This window comes from Somniosus microcephalus, chromosome 1 (assembly GCF_052327205.1).
Source record: "Somniosus microcephalus isolate GS21.2 chromosome 1, FLI_Smic_1.0, whole genome shotgun sequence".
In the NCBI taxonomy this organism is placed as follows: domain Eukaryota; kingdom Metazoa; phylum Chordata; class Chondrichthyes; order Squaliformes; family Somniosidae; genus Somniosus; species Somniosus microcephalus.
Window position 1 is genome coordinate 213,241,179 of NC_140987.1, and position 19,327 is coordinate 213,260,505.

General features: G+C 46.1%; 1 protein-coding gene across 1 annotated transcript in view; it reads right to left on the bottom strand.

Annotated features, from left to right (window-relative positions):
- Positions 1-19,327, bottom strand: part of msh3 (mutS homolog 3 (E. coli)) — a 459,900-nt gene that overhangs the window by 209,432 nt on the left and 231,141 nt on the right. The window lies entirely within an intron of this gene.

Below are 19,327 nucleotides of genomic sequence, written 5' to 3' on the forward strand. Positions count from 1 at the left end.
CCCAAGTTTCTCTCCAAGTCACACACCAACCTGACTTGGAAATATATTGCCGTTCCTTCAACGTCGCTGGGTCAAAATCCTGGAACTCCCTCCCTAACAGCACTGTGGGAGTACCTTCACCACACGGACTGCAGCGGTTAGAATGCGGAACTAGCTACCACATCGAGTAATTGAAGAGAACAGCATGGAAGCCTTTAAAGGGAAGCTTAAGTACACGAGGGAGAAAGGAATAGAAGGGTATGCAGACAGGGATGGATGAAGAATGGTGGGATGAAATGCTCTATATTCGGATCATAATCCCTTAATTTGGTTCAACCCAGCACACAAAAATACCTATCTGTTGCAATGAAACACCACACTGCACGGGTATAGTATAGTCATCCAGCATAGTTGTGGCTTGCAGAAAGGGAACACACTTTCCTATTAAGGTTAGAATCCACTGCCAGTTCTCAGCAGTGATGCACAATTGGTAATCATGAGAAACCGCTGATGAGGATGGGGAGACGGAAAGAAAGAATAACGGCCCAGAAATTCGGGTCGGGGGCTTCCCGCGGGTGCAAGCCCCCAACCTGCACTTACCTTGCGTGCCAGCAGTTGAGCTGTAGGGCCCCGTGGAATTCCGATCCGGGGCCTGGCCCAGCTGCCGGCGCGCAGTGCTTGCGTGTCCCAGGGGCGCAGTTAGTTCGATGCGTCCCCTGGGATCACGTGGGCCATGGGCAGCCAATCGGAGCAGGGAATGCTCCATTCATAAGTCTTGACAGGAAGGGCTGTCAAGACTTATAAATACTACAGCCCCAAAATAGCAGTAAACCTTCAAATAAATTTTTTTTTTTAAATCACATTTTTTAAATAAACTATAAATTACATTAAATAACTTTTAAACAATAATTTAAATTTTTGAAAAAAACATTTTTATATTCTAACGGGACTAAAAATAAACTTACCTTGCTTTAAAGTATTTAAAAATAATAAATTTGTGGAAAAAATGTTTTAATTTTAATTAATTGACCACTTACCTGGTAAAAAGCAGGCCTTATGCCTGCTTTTTACATTTCTAAATTCTAAAGACTTACCCTCACGGAAAAACCTGTAAAAAAAAACATAAGTTCAAAGCGCACGCGCAGAATCCCCCGCACACGCGTTCGACCTCTGAACCCCTCCTTTCAGAGGAACGGAAGTGCCGGTTTCCCACGCATGTGCAGTGCATGAAGGAAACCGGCACTTCCATCAGGCCTACGGGTGAGTACCCCGTGCGTACTCACCCGTGGAGACCCGAATTTCTGGGCCATTGTGTCAAAAAGGGAACTTTGCTCATGGTTTACTTTCAGTTTGTTTTTGTCTTGCCATAAAATGTAGACTGCACACAGCACAGCTCCATAAGTAATCAACATGTTTCTAGCCCACTGAGGTACAAGGCAGTGCAGGATCTAGTTCTTTTTTTTTAAATTAATTAACGGGATGTGGGCATCGCTGGCAAGGCCAGCATTTAATGCCCATCCCTAACTGCCCTTGAGAGGTGGTAGTGAGCTGCCTTCTTGAACCGCTGCAGTCCAAGTGATGAAGGTACTCCCACAGTACTGTTAGGGATGGAGTTCCAAGATTTTGTCCCAGCGACGACGAAGGATGGTGTGTGACTTGGAGGGGAACTTGGAGGTGGTGGTGTTCCCATGCGCCTGCTGCCCTTGTGGTACAGGTCGCGGGTTTGGGAGGTCATGTCGAAGCAGCTTTGGCAAGTTGCTGCTGTGCATCTTGTAGATGATACACACTGCAGCCACGGTACGCCGGTGGTGGAGGGAGTGAATGTTTAAGGTGGTGGATGGGGTTCCAATTAAGTGGGCTGCTTTGTCCTGGATGGTGTTGAGCTTCTTGAGTGTTGTTGGAGCTGCACTCATCCAGGCAAGTGGAGAGTATTCCATCACACTCCTTACTTGTGCCTTGTAGATGGTGGAAAGGCTTTGGGGAGTCAGGAGGTGAGACACTCGCCGCAGAATACCCAGCCTCTGACCTGCTCTTGTAGCTACAGTATTTATGTGGCTGGTCCAGTTAAGTTTCTGGTCAATGGTGACCCTCAGGACATTAATGGTGGGGGATTCGGCGATGGTAATGCCGTTGAACGTCATGGGGCGGTGGTTAGACTCTTGTAGATGGTCATTGCCTGGCACTTGTGTGGCATGAATGTTACTTGCCACTTATCAGTCCAAACCTGAATGTTGTCCAGGTCCAGGTGTGGGCACGGACTGCTTCATTATCTGAGGAGTTGCAAATACAACTAAACAATGTGCAATCATCAACGAACATCCCACTTCTGACCTTATGATAGTGGGAAGTTCATTGATGAAGCAGCTGAAGATGGCTGGGCCTAGGACACTGCCCTGAGGAACTCCTGCAGCGATGTCCTGGGGCTGAGATGATTGGCCTCCAACAACCAAAACCATCTTCCTTTGTGCTAGGTATGACTCCAGCCAGTGGAGCATTTTCCCCCGATTCCCACTGACTTCAAGTTTACTCGGGCTCCTTGATGCCACACAGTGTCAAATGCTGCCTTGATGTCAAGGGCAGTCACTGTCACCTCACCTCTGGAATTCAGCTCTTTTGTCCATGTTTGGACCAAGGCTGTATTAAGGTGTAGAGCCAAGTGGTCCTAGCTATTATGTGTTTATATCATTTGTTTGGAATAAGACTGCACATTTCCTTATGTTCTCTCAAGTTTGGCCATTCGCCCCATCATGCCCGTGCCAGCTCTTTGAAATCATTCCCCTTTCTTTTCCCCAAAACCCAACAAATTTTTCCTTTTCAAGTATATATCCAATACCCTTTTGAAAGTTTCTATTGAATCTGCTTCCACCACCCTTTCAGGCAGTGCATTCCAGATTAGAGCAAAACAATGCATAAAAACCATTCTCCTCAGAACCAGTTTATATCCCCAAGGGGCAAAAGCTCTACTTACCAGAAGAAACAGCCATGAACAACGAAAGAGGTAAGGGACAACATAAAACTAAAAGAAAAAGCATAGAAAAATGCAAAAAAAAAAACAAATCCTGGCGACTGGGAGAGAAAAAGAACAAAAGGTGACAAAACAGCTAGGAAGAGCTACAAAAAGGGAGTATGAAAAGAAACTTGCAAGGGATATCAAAATCAACACAAACATTTTACAATTATATTAGGAAAAAGATAACGGTGATATTGTAAATGAAAATAAGGAAATGGTAGACATTGTGTCAGTACTTCTGATGCGCTATCAATTACTCATAAAAGACAGAGTTAAGAGAGTAACTAAAGGCTTTTATTAACAAAAGAATGAAGGTCTGCCTCGAGTGGTCGACCGGTCCAGAAATACAAAGGGCTGGGGAGCAGTCACCTTTATACTAGGACTTGTGGGAGGAGTCAGCCGAGGCATGACCAGGCATGTACACAGTGGAATACAAACAGTGGTTTACCACAACTTCCATGCCAGACTTTCCAAGGAAACCAATACTGAATCAGGGACGGGGTCTCGCCAAAATTAACGTAAGCAAAATAACAGTAATGAAGAAAATAATGGAATTAACTACTGACAAATCCCCAGGACCAGATTATTTCCATCCCAGGATTTTAAAGGAAATATGTGAGCACATTGCAGTTGCCCTAACTATAATCTTCCAAAGTTCTCTCAATTCAGGGACAGTTCCTTTAGATGGAAAATTGCACGTCACTCCGCTATTTAAGAAAGGTGAGAGAGGGAAACCAGGGAATTATAGATCAGTTAGCCTAACATCTGCTGTCAGGAAATTACTGGAGTCTATAACTAAGGATAGAGTGGCTGAACACTGAAAATTTTCAGCTGATCAGAGAGAACCAGCATGGATTTGTAAAGGGTAGGTTATGCTTGACGAACCTGATTGAATTTTTTGAAGAAATGACTGAAGTAGTGGACAGGGGAATGTCTATGCATGTTTTTTTAATTTCAACTTCCAGAAGGCATTTGATGAAGTCCCTCATAAGAGACTGTTAACTAAAGTTGAGGCTCATGGAATTGAAGGCAAATTATTGAACTGGTTAGTAAATTGGCTGAACAGCAGGAGACAGAAATGGGAAGGTACTCTAATTGGCAGGATGTGACTGGTGGCATCCCACAGGAAGTCTAAATCATTAATGTAAATTGTGAACAGCAGTGGTCCCAGCACTGACCCTTGTGGAGCACCACCACCCACCTTCTGCCACTGTGAATAGCTACCCTTTACTCCTACTCTCTGCTTTCTGTCCTGAAGCCAGCCAGCAATCCATTCTGCTACTTGTCCCCTGACTCCGCATTCTCTGACCTTGTCCATCAATCTATTACCTTACCGAAGGCCTTTTGAAAATCCAGATAAATTAAATCTACTGCATTACCATTGTCTACTCTGTCTGTTAACTATTCAATAAGGTTGGTCAAGTAAGAATTTTCCTTTGAAATCCATGTTGGCTATTCATTATTATATTTTTGGTTTCTAGATGTTCTTCTATTTTCTCCTTTAGTAGGGATTCCATTATTTTTTCTACCACCGATGTTAAACTGACTGGTCTATAATTCCCTGGACATATTCTATCCCCCTTAACTATCGGTATTATGTTAGCTATCCGCCAGTCCTCTGGCATTATATCTTTTTCTAACGAATTATTAAATATGCGTAGTAATGCCTCTGCTATCTCTTCCCTAGATACTTTTCAAATGTGTGGATGCAATCTATTCCGGCCAGGGGTTTTATCCTCTGAGTTTGATTAAGTTATTTAATACTAGCTGGAGTGCCCGGCGGTGCCGAGGCTTTTTCGAGGGCATGTTGTTGTTGAGGGAGAGCGACTGGGGGGGGGGGGGAGAAAGAGAGCGAGCGCGACTGGGGGGGGAGCGCGCGACTGGGAGGGAAGAGGGAGCGCGCGACTGGGAGGGAAGAGGGAGCGCGCGACTGGGAGGGAAGAGGGAGCGCGCGACTGGGAGGGAAGAGGGAGCGCGCGACTGGGAGGGAAGAGGGAGCGCGCGACTGGGAGGGAAGAGGGAGCGCGCGACTGGGAGGGAAGAGGGAGCGCGCGACTGGGAGGGAAGAGGGAGCGCGCGACTGGGAGGGAAGAGGGAGCGCGCGACTGGGAGGGAAGAGGGAGCGCGCGACTGGGAGGGAAGAGAGCGCGCGACTGGGAGGGAAGAGAGAGCGCGACTGGGAGGGAAGAGAGCGCGCGACTGGGGGGGGGGGAAGGGGAGGGGGGAGGGGGAGTGGGATGGGCGGAGGGGGGGAGGAAGTGGGGGGAGGGGGGCAGGAAGGGAAGGAGGGGAGTGGAGGGGTGGGGGAGGTGGGGGAATGAGGGGGGGAGAAAGGGAGTGGGGGAGCCAGCAGACCATTTCCCCTCTGCCGGCGATGGCTCTGCTGAGCTCCATGCCGCCCCACGCACTGACATGCCGAGCGCAGCGCCCCGGTGAACCCGAGCCCCGCCCTCCCGAGGCCGGGCCTGAGGGGGCTGGCCGGGCCCGGTTGCCTTGATAACCCTCCTCCCCTCTCTGCCTTCCGATCTCCGGGACCGGGCCTGAGCGGCTTGATACGGCCGATTGCGGCTGGCAAGCCCGGTTGCCGGGGTAACCTTCTCCGTTCCCCCTCCCGAGCCCCGCACCCCCCCCCCCCCCGAATGAAGCGCGAGGAGCTTGCAGTGAGCCCAGCCAGCCTTTACCAAGATGGCTGGCCGCTGGTTCGGAAGCAGCTTGCTGCAAAACAATTGCCTAGGGTCCAGCATGGCTGGCAACAGACGCCCAGGCTTCGAGGCCTACCTGCAAAAACGGGGAAAGGTAGGAAAATTAATGAGATTAGATAAAAGATTTAGAAAGTAATTAACTTTTTAAAAAAACAATGTGTGTTTTAAAAGCAACTTTTTTTTTTTTTTTAAAGACGCAGAAAGCGTGAAAAAGAAATGAAAAGTTTGGAATCAAGATGGCGGCGACTCACCTCGGTTCAGAACGATAAGGCCCGCCCACACACGCACCGATTGGTCGACCGTCAGGTCACCGAAGCGTAGGATTGGTCAATCGTCCCGTCACTCGACTCTAGGAGGGCCCGCCCGCCCCCGCCACGCAGCGATTGGTCGACCGTCGGGTCGCTCGACCGTACGATTGGTCGACCTTAATGTCACTCTATTGCTAATGAGCGGAATTTTGAACGTTTTTTGGATACCGCGGGCGCAATTTTTGTCTCGCCGAAACGTAAATACGCTTATGACCGTTCCGGAATCGTAAGCTTTCTTTTGATGTAACGTACGTGTAGGTACGCTCTATAACTTTAGAGTGTACAGACAGACATACATACGTACGTATCCTTTTATATATATGTGTGTATGTATGTATATAAAGATAGATAGATAGATATCCTATTTTTAAATGCATTATCTCATTACTAATCTCATCGTCCAATGTTATGTCCACCTGTTCTATCTCCCTGGTAAATTCTGAAGCAAAATAATAATTTAATATTTCTGCCATCTCTCTATCGTTACCTGTGGTATTATCCGGACTATCCCTTAATGGCCCTATTCCCATCCCAGCCTTCCTTTTTTATTGATGTGCCTATAAAATATTTTACTATTTTGTTTTATGTTCCTTGAAAACTTAATTTCATAGTTCCTCTTTGCCTCCCCAATTGTTTTTTTTTTTTTACTTCTCTCCTAATCTTTTCGTATTCATGCACTCCTCTGCTGTTTGTGTACTTAATGTATGCCTCTTTCCTTACCCTCAATTGTTCCCTTATGGCTTTATTCATCCATGGTGTCTCATTATTATTTAGTTTGTTCTTTCCTTCTAGCGGAATATATTTTTCCTGTACTCTGTTGAACACCGTTTTAAATGTTTCCCATTGCTGTTCTACATCGTTGTTTGCCAATATTGTTACCCATTTCTCCCCCCCTCCCTTCCAAGTTCTATTCTCAGCTCCTCAAAAATCAGCTTTTCTCCCATCTATTAACCTGGTTTTCGTCATACTTATGTCCTTCTCAATTATCATCTTAAAGCATATTATATTATGGTCGCTATTGCCTATATGTTCCCCTACCTTTACTTCTCTTATCTGCTCTGGTTCATTCCCCATTACTAGATCCAATATCAAATCTTCCCTTGTTGGGCTTTTTACATATTGGGTTAGAAAGGAGTCCTGTACACATTGTAGGAACTCCATTCCCTTATCTCCTTTACCTACCTCTTTTGTCCAATTAATATCGGAGTCGTTGAAATCCCCCATGATTATTATTCTATGTTTTTTACTCATTTCCCTAATTTGTCTGCATATTACTTCCTCCACCTCCCTTCCACTATTAGGTGGTCTGTAGACTATGCCTATTAGTGTGATTGATCCGTTATCTCTATCCATATCGAATCTATTTTTGTCTTCCTGATATTTGCGTCACTTTTTCTACTGCAATTGTGTTATCCCCAATAAGTACAGCTACTCCACCTCCCCTTTTTCCCTCCCTATCTATTCTATATATGTTAAACCCTACAATGTTTAATTACCAGTCCTGATTTTTCTGTAGCCATGTCTCAGTAATCCCTACTATGTCTGGTTCCTCGCAACATATGATTGCCTCCAGCTCCCCTGTTTTATTACAGACACTGTATGCATTGTTGTACAGACAGATTAACTCATTTTTAATAGGATTTCCTCTCACGTTATGTTTAACCAGCGGCGGCGGACCTGGGTGAAGCGGCGGCGGAGCTAACTAAAAACCGAGGCGGCAGCAGCAGGTAGGCCCCACAGCGGCGGCGGACCTGGGTGAAGCGGCAGCCCTGGTGAAGTGGTGGCGGTAACTAAAAACCGAGGCGGCAGCAGCAGGTAGGCCCCACAGCGGAGCAGGTAAGCTTACCAATCTCAGAGCGCTAGAGAGAGAAGTAAAAAGTAATCGAAGTGTGACGTCACCAGAAAGCAGGTAAGTGATTGGTTGATGAGTATTTCTCTTTCTCCTTTTTTCCAAACCTAAACTCTGTGGTTTATACTTTCTAAGCTCTCTGTGGTGTAGCGGGGACTGTTGGTAAACAAGGGCCCTTGAGTATACCATTTAATTATAGTGTAATTGGTGGGATTGATTTGATTTAATTTAAATTAATTAAAGGGTAAGTCATGGCAGCACAGTTCGGCCCCGTAGTATGCTCCTCCTGCGCTATGTGGGAAATCAGGGACGGCCATGTGTGCAGGAAGAGTATCCAGCTGCAGCTACTGGCAGACCGCATTGCGGCGCTGGAGCTGCGAATAGATACATACTGCAGCATTTGCGATGCTGAGGACGTCGTGGATATCACGTTTAATCAGTTGGTCACACCGCAGGTAAAGGTTGCACAGGCAGAAAGTGAATGGGTGACCACCACGCAGAGCAGTCGGCGCAGGCAGGTAGTGCAGGGGTCCCCTGTGGCCATCCCCCTCTCATATACCGCTTTGGATATTGGTGAGGGAGCTGGCTTATCAGAGGAAGGCAGCAGCAGCCAACTTCCTGGCACCAGGGGTGGTTCTGCTGCACAGGACGGGAGGAAAAAAAGGGGTAGAGCTATAGTAATAGGGGATTCTATTGTAAGGAGAATAGGTAGGCGTTTCAGTACCCGCAAACAAGACTCCAGGTTGGTGTGTTGCCTCCCTGGTGCAAGGGTCAAGGATGTCTCGGAGCGGCTGCAGAACATTTTAGAAGGGGAGGGTGAACAGCCAGTTGTCGTGGTGCATATAGGTATAAACGATATAGGTAAAAAGCGGGATGATGTCCTAAAAGCTGAATATAGGGAGTTAGGAGGTAAATTTAAAAATAGGACCTCAAAAGGTAGTGATCTCAGGATTGCTACCAGTGCCACATGCTAGTCAGAGTAGAAATAGAAGGATATTTCAGATGAATACGTGGCTAGAGGAATGGTGCAAGGGGGAGGGATTCAAATTCCTGGGACATTGGAACCGGTTCTGGGGGAAGTGGGACCAGTACAAACCGGACGATTTGCACCTGGGCAGGACCGGGACCGATGTCTAGGGGGAGTGTTTGCTAGTGCTCTGGGGGAGGGTTTAAACTAAAATGGCAGGGGGTTGGGAACCTGAGCAGGGAGACAGAGGAAAGGGAAACCAGGATAGAAGCAAAAAACAGGAAGGAGAAATCAAAGGTGGCAATCAGAGAAATCAAGGGTTTAAATCAAACATGGCCACAGTAAATAATAATTCTAAAAGGTCTAAGAGTGTTAAAAAAACAAGCCTGAAGGCTTTGTGCCTTAATGTGAGGAGCATTCGTAATAAGGTGGATAAATTAGCTGCGCAAATAGAGGTAAACGACTATGATATGATTGGATTGCGGAAAATGGCTCCAGGGTGACCAAGGCTGGGAACTCAACATCCAGGGGTATTCAATATTCAATAAGGACAGGCAAAAAGGAAAAGGAGGTGGGGTAGCATTGCAGGTTAAAGAGGGGATTAACACAATTGTAAGGAAGGATATTAGCTCTGATGATGTGGAATCTGTATGGGCAGAACTGAGAAATACCAAGGGGCAGAAAACATTAGTGGGAGTGGTATATAGACCCCCAAACAGTAATGCGGAGGTTGGGGATGGCATTAAAAGGGAAATTAGAGAAGCGTGCAATAAGGGCACAGCAGTTATCATGGATGACTTTAATCTACATATAGATTGGGCTAACCAAATTAGTAACAATACTGTGGAGCAGGAATTCCTGGAGTGTATGCGGGATGGTTTCCTGGACCAATATGTCGAGGAACCAACTAGAGATCAGGCCATCTTAGACTGGGTATTATGTAATGAGTAAGGATTAATTAGCAATCTTGTTGTGCGAGGCCCATTGGGTTGGAGTGATCATAATGTAATAGAATTCTTCATTAAGATGGAGAGTGAAGTAGTTGACTCAGAGACTAGGGTCCTGAATTTAAATAAAGGAAACTACAATGGTATGAGGCGCAAGTTGGGTAGGATTGATTAGGGAATGTCACGCAAAGGGTTGACGGTGGATAGGCAATGGCAAACATTCAAAGATCGCATGGATGAACTACAGAATTTGTTCATCCCAGTTTGGCATAAAAATAAAAATAAAACAAAAATGGTGACTCAACCGTGGCTAACAAGGGAAATTAGGGATAGCATAAGATCCAAGGAGAGGACATATAAATTGGCCAGAAAAAGCAGTAAACCTGATGATTGGGAGCCGTTTAGGATACAGCAAAGGAGGATAGAACAGATGAATGCGTGGCTAAAGGGATGGTGCAGGAGGGAGGGCTTTAGTTTCCTGGATCACTGGGTCTGCTTCTGGGACAGGTGGGACTTGTACAAGTCGGACGGTTTACACCTGAACCAGAGGGGAACCAATATCCTTGCGGGGAGGTTTGCTAGCACTGCTGGGGGGGGTTTAAACTAATTCGGCAGGGGGATGGGATACAGAGTGGAGCTATAGTAGGGGGTGATGTACAGCCAAATAAGGAGGAAAAAACAAGTCAGCAGGGAAGGCAGAGCAAAGATGTGAAGGCAAAAGGGAATGTGGCAGGGCTGGAAGGCATTTATTTTAATGCAAGGAGTCTTGCAAATAAGGTGGATGAACTGAAGTTGTTGTTGAACACATGGGAGTACGATATTGTTGCTATCACGGAGACATGGTTGAAGGAGGGTCAGGACTGGCAGCTAAATATTCCGGGGTATAGAATCTTCAGGCGAGACGGGGGGGGGTGTAAAAGGGGAGGGGGTGTTGCAATATTAATTAAGGAGTCTATTACTGCTGTAAGGAGGGATGATATATTAGCGGGTTCCTCTAATGAGGCCATATGGGTAGAACTTAAAAACAAAAAGGGGTCAAGCACCTTGCTGGGAGTGTACTATAGGCCCCCAAACAGTCAGGGGGAGATAGAGGAACAGATATGCAGGCAGATATCAGAAAAGTGTGAAAATAATAGGGTAGTAATAGTGGGGGATTTCAACTTCCCCAATATAAATTGGGATAGTCAGAGTGTGAAAGGCTTGGAGGGAGCAGAATTCTTAAAGTGCATCCAGGAAAGCTTTTTGAGCCAACATGTAGAAAGTCCTACAAGAGAGGGGGTGGTACTGGACCTAATTCTAGGGAATGTAGCCGGGCAGGTGGTGGAAGTGTCTGTAGGAGAGCATTTTGGCGATAGTGACCACAATTCGGTGAGATTTAAGGTGGTCATGGAAAAAGACAAAGACGGCCCGGAAATCAGGGTGCTAAATTGGGGGAAGGCCGATTTTAATAAGATAAGACAGGATCTGGCAAAAGTGGACTGGGAGCAGCTACTTATAGGAAAATCCACATCAAAACAGTGGGAGGCTTTCAGAAGGGAAATAGAGAGAGTACAACACCAACATGTTCCTGTAAAGGTCAAGGGTGGGACCAACAAGCAAAGGGAACCTTGGATGACAAAGGATATACAAAAATGCGTTAGGAAAAAAAGGGGGGCTTTTGGCAGTTACAAAAGACGGTGGAAGCCCTAGAGGAGTATAAGAGGTGCAGGGGCATACTTAAAAAGGAAATTAGGAGGGCGAGGAGGGGCCATGAAATAACACTGGCGAGCAAAATAAAGGAAAATCCTAAGATGTTTTATAAGTATATTAAGGGCAAGAGGATAACCAGGGAAAGGGTAGGGCCCATTAGGGACCAAAGTGGCAAGCTGTGTGTAGAGCCAGATGAAGTAGGTGGGGTTTTAAATGAATGTTTTGCCTCAGTGGTCACTATGGAGAAAGACGATGTAGACATAGAAGTCGGGCAAGGGGACTGTGACATACTTGAACATATTAGCATCGAGAGGGAGGAGGTACTAGCGGTTTTAGCAGGCCAAAAAGTGGATAAATCCCCAGGCCCGGACGAGATGTATCCCAGGCTGTTGTGTGAGGCAAAGGAGGAGATTGCAGGGGCTCTGACACAAATTTTCAGAACCTCTCTGGCCACAGGGGATGTACCAGAGGACTGGAGAACAGCTAACGTTGTACCATTATTCAAGAAGGGTAGCAGGGATAAACCAGGGAATTACAGGCCAGTGAGCCTAACATCTGTGGTAGGGAAATTATTGGAAAAAATTCTGAGGGACAAAATTAGTCTCCACTTGGAGAGGCAAGGATTAATCGGAGATAGTCAGCATGGCTTTGTCAAGGGTAAATCATGTCTGACCAATCTGATTGAATTTTTCGAGGGGGTGACTAGGTGTGTGGATGAGGGAAATGCTGTGGATGTGGTTTACATGGACTTCAGTAAAGCTTTTGACAAGGTCCCGCATAGGAGACTGGTCAAGAAGGTAAGAGCCCATGGGATCCAGGGGGCCTTGGCGCGTTGGATCCTAAACTGGCTGAGTGGCAGGAGGCAGAGGGTGATGGTCGAAGGTTGCTTTTGTGACTGGAAGCCTGTGTCCAGTGGGGTACCTCAGGGATCGGTGCTGGGTCCCTTGCTGTTTGTGATCTACATTAATGATTTGGATGAGAATGTAAAGGGTATGATCAGTAAGTTCGCGGATGACACGAAAATTGGTGGGGTGGTAAATTGCGAGGAGGAAAGCCTCAGGCTACAGGACGATATTAACGGGTTGGTCAGATGGGCGGAAAAGTGGCAAATGGAATTTAACCCGGAAAAGTGCGAGGTGATGCATTTTGGACGGACAAATAAGGCAAGGGAATACACAATGAGTGGTAGGACCCTAGGAAGTACAGAGGGTCAGAGGGATCTTGGTGTACATGTACATAGATCCCTGAAGGCAGCGGAACAGGTAGATAAGGTGGTTAAAAAGGCTTATGGGATACTTGCCTTCATTAGCAGAGGCATAGAATATAAGAGCAGGGAGGTTATGATGGAGCTGTACAAAACGCTGGTGAGGCCACAGCTGGAGTACTGTGTGCAGTTCTGGTCGCCTCACTATAGGAAGGATGTGATTGCTTTGGAGAGGGTGCAGAGAAGATTCACCAGGATGTTACCTGGGATGGAGCGCCTCAGCTATGAAGAAAGACTAAACAGGCTGGGGTTGTTTTCCTTGGAGCAAAGGAGGCTGAGGGGGGGCCTGATTGAGGTGTACAAAATGATGAGGGGCATAGATAGGGTAGATAAAGAGGAACTTTTCCCCTTAGTAGGGGGGTCAATAACAAGGGGGCACAGATTCAGGGTAAGGGGCAGGAGATTTAGGGGGGATTTGAGGAGGAACCTTTTCACCCAGAGGGTGGTTGGAAGCTGGAACTCACTGCCTGAAAGGGTGGTAGAGGCAGGAACCCTCACAACATTCAAGAAGCATTTGGATGAGCACTTGAAATGCCATTGCATACAAGGCTATGGACCAAATGCTGGAAAATGGGATTAGACTGGACAGGGAGGGATGGGCGGCGCAGACACGATGGGCCGAAGGGCCTCTTTCTGTGCTGTAAAACTCTATGACTCTATGACTCAAAGGAGGACAAAGGGATTAATTAAGAGGGGAAAATAGAGTACGAGAGTAAGCTTGCAGGGAACATAAAAACTGACTGTAAAAGGTTTTGTAGATATGTGAAGAGAAAAAGATTGGTGAAGTCAAGCGTAGGTCCCTTGCAGTCAGAATCAGGGGAATTTATAATGGGGAACAAAGAAATGGCAGACCAATTAAATACATACTTTGGTTCTGTCTTCCCAAAGGAGGACACAAATAACCTCCCAGAGATGTCGGGGAACATAGGGTCTAATGAGGGGGAGGAATTGAAAGAAATCAGTATTTGTAGGGATATGGTGTGGGGGAAATTGACAGGATTGAAGGCCGATAAATCCCCAGGGCCTGATAATCTACATCCCAGGGTACTTAAGTGGCCCTAGAAATAGTAGATACATTGCTGGTCATCTTCCAAAATTCGAAAGACTCTGGAACAGTACCCATGGATTGGAGGGTAGCTAATGTTACCCCACTATTCAAAAAAGGTGGTAGAGAGAAAACGGGGAATTACAGACCGGTAAGCCTGACATCGGTCGTGGGGAAAATGCTAGAGTCCATTATAAAAGATGTAATAGCAGAGCACTTGGAAAACAGTGACAGGATCGGACAAAGTCAACATGGATTTACAAAAGGTAAATCGTGCTTGACTAATCTACTGGAATTTTTTGAGGATGTAACTGGTAAAATAGATAGGGGAGAACCAGTGGATGTGGTGTATTTGGACTTTCAGAAGGCTTTCGATAAGGTCCCGCATAAGAGATTATTGTGTAAAGTTAATGCACATGGGATTGGGGGCAAGGTATTGACTTGGATAGAGAACTGGTTGGCAGACAGAAAGCAAAGAGTTGGAATAAACGGCTCTTTTTCCGAGTGGCAGGCAGTGACTAGTGGGGTACCGCAGGGATCGGTCCTAGGACCCCAGCTATTCACAATATATATTAATGATCTGGACGAGGGAACTAGATGTAATATCTCCAAGTTTGCAGACGACACAAAGCTGGGTGGGCGTGTGTGCTGTGAGGAGGATGCGGAGAAACTCCAGTATGATTTGGACAGGTTGGGTGATTGGGCAGAAGCATGGCAGATGCAATATAATGTGGATAAATGTGAGGTTATCCACTTTGGTGTCAAAAACAGGATGGCAGATTATTATCTGAATGGCAATAGATTGGGAGAAGGGGAAGTGCAACGAGACCTGGGTGTCCTTGTGCACCAGTCGCTGAAGGTAAGCATGCAGGTGCAGCAGGCGGTTAAGAAGGCAAATGGTATGTTGGCCTTCGTTGCGAGAGGGTTCAAGTACAGGAATAAGGATGTCTTGCTGCAGTTGTGCGGGGCCTTGGCGAGACCACATCTTGAGTATTGTGTGCAGTTTTGGTCGCCTTATCGGAGGAAGGATGTTCTTGCCATGGAGGGAGTGCAGCGAAGATTCACCAGGCTGATACCTGGGATGGCAGGAATGACGTATGAGGAGTGATTGGGTCGAATGGGCTTATACTCGCTGGAGTTTAGAAGAATGAGAGGGGATCTCATTGAAACTTATAAAATTCTAACAGGACTAGACAGACTAAATGCAGGAAGGACATTCCCGATGGCCAGAAAGTCCAGAACCAGGGGTCAAAGTCTAAGGATAAGGGGTAAGCCATTTAAGACAGAGATGAGGAGGAATTTCTTCACCCAGAGAGTGGTGAACCTATAGTATTCTCTACCACAGAAGGCAGGAGGCCAATTCGTTGAATATATTCAAGGAGTTAGATATATTTCTTAAGGCTAAAGGGATCAAGGGATATGGAGAGAAGGCAGGGGCAGGGTACTGAGTTTGGATGATCAGCCATGATCTCATTGAATGGCGGAGCAGGCTCGAGGGGCCGAATGGCCTACTCCTGCTCCTATCTTCTATGTTTCTATCTTTTTAGACTTCTGTTCTATAACTCTATTTATTCCCTTGCCATGAATGTCCTCCCTTACTTTATTCTTTCCTGTGCTCTCTTTTCCTGTTTTGTTTATATTTAGGCTGGTTATGTTTCTTGTAGATCCCTCCCCCCATCTTACTAGTTTAAAGCCTTTGCCACTTCTCTATTTACCCTTTCCGCTAGGACACGGGTCCCATCCCGGTTCAGGTGGAGCCCGTCACATCGGTACAGCTCCTTCCTCTCCCAGAACTGGTGCCAGTGTCTCATGAAAAGGAACTCCTCTTTCTCATACCAGCCGAAAGCCACATGTTAATTCTCCTGATCTGTCTCCTTCTCTGCCAATTTGCACGTGGCTCGGCTAATAGATTATTACCCTCCAGGTCCTGCTTTTTAATTTAGATCCCAACTCCTGATACTCTTTCAGCAGGAACACCTCCCTGTTCCTACCTATGTCATTTGTTCCAACATGTTCCACCGTCCCTTTCCAAGTTCCTCTCCAGCCGCAGCGAGATATTCCTTACCCTGGCACCAGGTAGACAACACACCCTTCAGGATTCTCATTCTTGGCTGCAGAGGACGCCATCTATCCCCCTAATTATAGAGTCCCCTATCACTACCGCATTTCTATTCTGCTCCAAGAAGAACAATACCAGTTTCTCTAGTCTGTCCACATAACTGAAGTTCCTCATCCCTGGTACAATCTGTATTAACGATTTGGAGGAGGGGACCAAGTGCAACGTATCCAAGTTTGCCGACGATACAAAGATGGGAGGGAAAGCAGTGAGTGAGGACATAAAAAACCTGCAAAAGGACATAGACAGGCTAAGTGAGTGGGCAGAAATTTGGCAGATGGAATATAATGTTGGAAAGTGTGAGGTTATGCACTTTGGCAGAAAAAAATCAAAGAGCAAGTTATTATCTAAATGGAGAGAAACTGCAAAGTGCTACAGTACAAAGGGATCTGGGGGTCCTGGTGCATGAAACACAGAAGGTTAGTATGCAGGTACAGCAGGTAATCAGGAAGGCCAATGGAATCTTGGCTTTTATTGCAAGGGGGATGGAGTATAAAAGCAGGGAAGTCTTGCTTCAGTTATACAGGGTACTGGTGAGGCCACACTTGGAATACTGCGTACAGTTTTGGTTTCCATATTTAAGAAAAGATATACTTGCTCTCGAGGCAGTTCAGAGAAGGTTCACTCGGTTGATTCCGGAGATGAGGGGGTTGACTTATGAGGAAAGGTCGAGTAGGCTGGCCCTCTACTCATTGGAATTCAGAAGAATGAGAGGCGATCTTATTGAAACATATAAGATTGTGAGGGGGCTTGATCGGGTGGATGCGGGGAGGATGTTTCCACTGATGGGTGAGACTAGAACTAGGGGGCATAATCTTAGAATAAGGGGCTGCCATTTCAAAACTGAGATGAGGAGAAACTTCTTCACTCAGAGGGTGGTGAATCTATGGAATTTGCTACCCCAGAGAGCTGCGGAAGCTGCGACATTAAATAAATTTAAAACGGAGATAGACAGTTTCCTAGCCGATAAGGGAATTAGGGGTTACGGGGAGAGGGCAGGGAAGTGGACGTGAGTCTAGGTACGGATCAGCCATGATCCTATTGAATGGCGGAGCAGGCCCGAGGGGCCGTATGGCCTACTCCTACTTCTTATGTTATTATGTTCTTAATTCCAGCAAATCTCCTCTGCACCCTCTCCAAGGCCTTGACATCCTTCCTAAAGTTTGGTGCTTAAAATTGGCCACAATACTTCAGCTGGGGACTAACCACAGCTTTATAAAGGTTTAGCATAACTTCCTGACTTCTGTAACAAAGTTTTCAATGGATCTCATCGAACTGGTTTGTTTGATTAACCCCCTTGTGAGCTGGCTCCAGATTGCTGTATTTTTATTGCTCCACATTTTCTTCTCTAACTGTTTGTGAAATCTGTTTAATAATTTAACCATTACAAAGTGTCTGTCAGGTTGATATCATCGGTCTCTGAGATTATATGCATACTATTCCACTCGCAAGTTTACAATAAAAAGAGCAATAAAATACCCTGTGCCACATTATAATCAAAATATTAAACACATATGGTTAAGTTTCTGATCAGAGAGCATGGTTCACCTATGAAAGTTGCCTTTTACAATAATGGAAAAAAATATCGTAACAGAGACCTATGAATACCTTAATACAAAAGCAAAATGCTGCAGATGCTGGAAATCTGAAATAAAAACAGAAAATGCTGGAAATACTCAGCAGGTCAGGCAGCATCTGTAGAAAGAGAGAGAGTGTTAACGGGGCAGAAATTCCTCCCCAAACGCGTGAGTATGGAAGGGGTACTCGCGCGTCTGGCCGGAGGAAATGCCGGTTTTCAGCATGCACAGCGCATGCACTGAAAACCGGCATTTCCTCTCCTCTAACCCAAGAGTTGAAGAGGCTAGCGCGTGCGCTGTAGGGGGCAGCGCGTGCATCTTGGATTTCCTCCGTTTTGGGGGATTTGCGCATGTCTAAAGGCCTCTGGTCTTTACGCTTGTAGAAAGCACACGTAAGTATTTATTTTTACAGGTAAGTGGTGTTTTAGTGTAATTTAGAATTTTTTTTCCCCACAGGTTTATTATTTTAAAGAATCTACAATAAGGTAAGTTTAGTTTTAGACCCTTTTTATTAAAAAATTATTTTTTTCAAAAAAATAATTGTTTAAATTATTTTTTTTTTTAAACTTATTTATACTTCATTTAATGATTGGGATGTTTTGTAAAATTTTATTTAAAGTTTAAGTAGTGTTTTGGGGTGCAGTACTTCTCATGAGTTTGACAGTTTTTACTCTCAAACTTATGAATGAAGTTTCCCCTCCCCTGATTGGCTGAACAGTGCTTACCTGATCCCAGCCGGCACATCGCACTAACTACACCGCTGGGTCAGGTTAGCACAGCGCGCCGACATCAGAACCTGGCCACTGAAAGGAAATCCACTGCGGGCCAGATTTCAGATGTCGGCGCGCAGGGTGAGCGCACATCGGGGGCTTGCACGCGCAGCAAGCCCCCGACACCAAGTTCTGGGCCAACGTTTCAGGTCGATGACCCTTCATCAGAACTGGAAAAAGTTGGTGATGTAACAGGTCTTTAAGCAAGTGTAGGATCAGGGAGGGGGGGGGGGGGCAGGAGGAGAGGAAAGAACAAAAGGGAAGGTCTGTGATAGGATGGAAGACAGGAGAGATAAGAGACAAAAGGGATGATGGTGCAAGGCAAAAGGAGATGGTAATGGGACAAATTAAGAAACTAAAAATGACTAGATGAAGTGTAAATGGCAATGGCAGGATGATCAACAGCTGCCATGTGAAAGAGGAAAAAAAAAGATAGGGACAGAGGTTATGGTCTGAAATTGTTGAACTCGATGTTGAGTCCAGAAGCCTGTAAAGTGCCTAATCAAAAGATGAGGTGCTGTTCCTCGAGCTTACGTTGAGCTTTTGCCTTGTAATCTCCCCTGCCTTCCATCCTATCACAGACCTTCCCTTTTGTTCTTTGCTCCCCTCCCCCCTCTCCCTGCCCCTACACTTGCTTAAAAACCGGTTACATCTCCAACTTTTTCCAGTTCTGACGAAGGGTCATTGACCTGAAATTTTGGGCAGGCTTTTCATTGGGCCGTGGAGGCGGGATTGGAGGCGTGTGGGGGGTTAAAACCCCGAAATCGGGGGGCACGACACCATCCCGCCCCCAACCCGTCTCCATGCCAGTTTCAAAGGAGGCGGGTACCCGCCTCGGGATTAGTGCCAATTAACTGCTTGTTAACAGGTAATTAACAGGCAGTTTTTAGCGTAATCCCTACTTTTTAAGGTTGAAGTGTGGGATTCCCAAAAGCTCCAAACCACGCCAAGTTAGAGGAGGCGGACCGTCGGGATGAAGGGCTTGGAGGGGCCGAGATGTCCGGTGTTCAGGTGAGTGATGGGTGCATGAGTGCAAAGGTAAGTGTGTTTGGTGTGTGTAAAGTGTGAAGAAGTTTTACTTACCTTGACTTACTTTTACAGCCT